We start from the raw sequence: 4,790 nt of genomic DNA on the forward strand, positions 1-4,790 counted from the left end.
CGCCTCGTTGGTTCGTCGGTTTATGCCGAACTGTGCTAATGGACCTATAAGCAATTTTATATGCCTACAATAGTAAAAGATACTTTCTTAGTGAACTCTTTTCCAGCTCGGATCCTGTTCGATTCCGGAGCTTCCCATTCTTTTATATCTCATGCCTTTATGGATAGGCTTCAGTTAATCGCACATCCCTTAGATGTACCGCTATCCGTTTCTACTCCTTTAGTGGAGGTATCTCTATTAGGGAGCGTCTGTAGGAGATGTGTCATCAGCTTAGATGAGTTCGAGTTTATTGTAGATCTAATCATTTTGTGGATATTGGATTTTGATGTCATTCTTGGTATGGATTGGTTATCATCCTACAATGTTAGCATCGACTATTTTGCAAAAACAGTCAGTTTGCGAGCGTCCGATGGGTCTGATTTGATTATAGTGACCTCACAAGACAACTAGTTTGCGAAGTCATTTCTAACATATATTGAGCAGGTGATGCTGAAAGATCGGAGTGCTGAGTTGTGTGAGATTAGAGTCGTCTCAGATTTTCAGGATGTCTTTCAGGACATACCGGGTGTTATGACTCTGGTTTTTGAGCCTACACTCTTCTCTTGTTTTGATGATTTTACAAACAATTTATAGCTAACTTGTTTGCTAGTGATTGTAGATTGTTATAGGTTCATATAAAGGAATTAAATATTCAAGATCAAGCCGTATTCTCAATCACTTGTGTATATTAGTAATTTTGTAATGTATATTGTGTGAATATATTTCAAGCTCTATATATATATATATATATATATATATATATACACACACACACACACATATACATTTTTTATTTCTCTTACAAAATGAGTTTATTTGTTAAAACAATGCAATATTGGTTTATTGCTCTTGTTTATATTACTTTCATGCTTTATAATATGTATAAAAACATTTCATGAAGTTTTAACATATTTCTACTTGTCAAAATTCATTTTTAAGTTTCATGTAAAACACGTGTTATGTACACTTTGCAAAAATGATGACTTTTTACAATGAAAAATGCAATTCCAAAAATTTCTTTTCAAATATGTCCATTCTTATGTTTATAAAGTATTCCCAAAGTTTCACAATTTTTGGATAACATTTATTATTTTTTACATGTGCTCAAAGTCCATTTTCAAACATGTTGTTTTTATATTTCAGTTTTCGGTCGACCATGTGTGTCGCTACGGTCGACCACACAATATCCAGAGACCAACTCTAGTTTTTTAGCTGTCTGCGGTCGACCAGAGTGGTATTGTTCAGAGACGTAGTTGTATTTTTCATCCTTTCGCGATCGACCAACTATGGCGCTGCGGTCGACCGCCAAGATAACCGTTGCATAGTAACAGCTAGTTCCCTGTTTTGTTTTCAAATGAATTTTTGGCCTTTTTACTTGGGTTTTTACTGATGTTTTGGATTGCTATAAATACCCCATTGCATTCAAGTTTCCAACTAACTAAGAAAATTGTTTTAACAAGTTTTATAAGTGTTTAAGAGGTGTTTTAGCCTTGTTTTAAGTTTTGTTTCAAAAGAGAGGTTTTTCACAAGGAGGAAGCTCTTAATTTCAATTAAGGAATTCTTCCTCATCATCATTCCTAAAGGTCCTTGTGCTTATAGAGAAGATTTCTAACTCTTTTATCTAGCTTATTTATTATTTGATTTTCATATTCATATCTTAGCTTATCTAGCTTATTTATTATTTGATTTTCATATTCATATCTTAGCTAGTTCTATTTGAGTTAGAATTTTATTGTTCTTATTTATCACTCACACCTTTTCATATTCATATCTTAGCTAGTTCTATTTGAGTTAGAATTTTATTGTTCTTATTTATCACTCACACCTTAATTGAGCTTTTAATATTATTCGTACAATATATTGTTGAGTAGTGGTGAGTGATTTAGTGAGAACGAGCTTTATAGTATTCTCATTCATTGGTAGAGAACAAATCATTATACTTGAGCTTCATTTGTGAGATTCACTTTGTAATACATATTTACACCGAGAGGAGCGTGTGGTGAGAATGTAGTCGATACTAAAAGGAGTGGTGTCGGTAGTAAATCCTAGTGAGAGATAGTAAAGCTGAGCACTTGAGGGAGGCGATACGTGAGGACCAACACTTGAGGTTATAGTTTATGTATGTTCATTGTGAGTGTCTTGTAGAGTTTTCGGTGAACTAGAAAATTGAGTGTGTAGAGAAGTTCCAGCTTCCAAACCGGGTGTGTCGTGATAGTGGATTGTTCCCGGAAGTAGGGAGCAGAGACGTAGGACGGAAGGTTCGAACTCCGTGATCATATTATTATGTTTGAGTTTGCATTGTGTATATTTATTTTGTGCTTGTATTTTACATTCTTGCTCATAACTCACTCATATATCTTTTGTAAGAATTAATTAATCAAGAAAGTTTTTAATTAGCATAAAATCGAAATTAGATTAGCATTGACCCTATTCAACCACCCTCTAGGATCTAACATCAGGGTTACCTTCTATGTGAGAGGTTGAGTTCTGTATCGAGTTGTAGTCAGGTACAGCACTGATATCTCGAGCTCCTTATCGTATGATACCAGTTAAGATGACTGTAGGTGTAAATTTTGATTTCCCGAAAACAGGGAATTTCGTTTGTATTGATAAGAATAGCTTATTACAAACTAATAATCAAATGTTTACAATAGAAGCGGAAGGAATGCCCTCCTTGTTTAACGTGGGTTCTTCGGTCGTGATAGGACGCCTCGCTCGGTGCTCGTACCGAGTCTGCATCTCTTGGACGATCCGATCAAAGTTGTTGCCGGAGCTTCAGTTCTCAAATAAGGGAGTCTTTGGCAAAAGTCCAGGTTCAACCTTTGGGACATTAGCCAGCAAAATATGCAACAGCCAATCTCCCCTCTTCATGCTGGCTGAAGATGGGTTTTAATAGGTAAGGGATGGCATGGGCCATCCCTTGATTCGTGGGATTTGACCACTAATAGAGGTGAGGGAGCCAGCCACCCTAGCTGTGGGATATGACCACTTAGGGGGTCCTGTCAGCCGCCCTATTCTTGCTAGGTGAGGAGTGCCATGCTTTCTCTCTTGACTTATGGGATTTGACCACTGATGGAGGTAAGGGAGTCTGCCGCCCTAGCTGTGGGATGTGACCACTTATGGGGTCCTGTCAGCCGCCCTATTCTTGCTAGGTGAGGAGCGCCATGCTTTCTCCCTTGACTTGTGGGATTTGACCACTAATGTAGCTGTTCCCATACTCCAAGTGGGCAGTTGACAGTGAGCTGGCGAGTCTGCAGCTTGGGTCTGCAGGCGAGCTTGGGACTGCAGGGAGACTTGGGTCTGCAGGGTGCAGGCGAGCTTGTAGGTGAGCTGAGCTTGCAAGCGAGCTCGGGTGTGCAGGCAGACTTGGGTCTGCAGGCGAGCTTGCAGAAGAGCTGGGTCTGCAGGCAAGCTTGCAGGCGAGCTGGGTCTGCAGGCGAGCTTGTAGGTGAGCTGGATCTACAGGTGAGCTCAGGTGTGCAGGCAGACTTGGGTCTGCAGGCGAGCTTGATCGTGCAGGCAAAATTCGAGCTGCAGGTGAGCTCCTGAGCATGGATCGAAGAATAGACCGTAATTTTCAAACCGTAAGTCAGAATTGGACGAATTATATATGAAAATCGCCTATCTCGACGAGACGGAGCCATTTGAGCTATAAGCGAGCTTTGGTTTGCTTCCTCCGTTTCGCCAAATTCCTTACGGTTTGGGAGATATCTGTATTTCTCCCCTTTTTATCAGTGTTTTTCCCCTTTTTGCTATTTCGGACGAGATTTTAGTAGTTTTGTTCTGAACTTCTCTGATAAGGATTTAAAGGCAATTTTTATTACCTACAATGACGGAGCTACAAACTTAGCTAGATGAGTTGTTGTCTTAGGGTTTTATTCATAAGAGTCATTCTCTATGGGGAACGTCGGTCCTTTTCGTAAAGAAGAAGGATGCCAATATGCGTCGTTGTATAGATTATCAGGAGTTGAACAAGGTCACTATCCAGAACAGGTATCCATTACTGAGGATTGATGACTTATTCAACCAGCTGTATGGAGCGTAGCACTTCTCGAAGATTGATCTTCGTTCTGGCTATCATCAGTTGTTGGTTCGAGAGATATATATTCCTAAGACCGTCTTTCTAACTCATTATGGGTCCTTCGAGTTTCTTGTCATACTGTTTGGGCTAACCAATGCACCTGCAGTATTCATAGACTTGATGAACAGGGTTTTTCGTCCATATTTCGACCAGTTCGTGATAGTATTTATTAACGATATACTTATATATTTGAGATTGGAGGTAGAGCACGAGCAACATCTTCGACTAGCATTATTGATTTTGCGGGTGTATCGGCTATATGCCAAATTCAGCAAGTATAAGTTTTGGCTATCTGAGGTTAGATTTTTGGGCCCGTCATCGGTAGAGAGGGCATTGTAGTAGATCCAGCTAAGGTTGCGACCGTACTTGATTAGGAGTCGTCGACAGTCACAGAGATTCGTAGCTTTTTGGGTTTGGCCGGCTATTACACGAAGTTCATTCATGACTTCTCGAAGATAGCCACGCCACTTACACGCCTTTGAGACTTTGAAGGCTAAGTTAACTACAGCACCAGTTTTGACTATCTCGAACAGTGAAAAGACCTTTGTTGTCTACACGGATACATCGTTAGTGGGTCTAGGAGGTGTTTTGATGCAGACCCAGAGAGTGGTAGCGTATATTTCACGTCAGTTGAGAACGCATGAGCAAAATTATCCTACACGTTACTTGG

This window comes from Asparagus officinalis, chromosome 5 (assembly GCF_001876935.1).
Source record: "Asparagus officinalis chromosome 5, Aspof.V1, whole genome shotgun sequence".
Taxonomy (NCBI): domain Eukaryota; kingdom Viridiplantae; phylum Streptophyta; class Magnoliopsida; order Asparagales; family Asparagaceae; genus Asparagus; species Asparagus officinalis.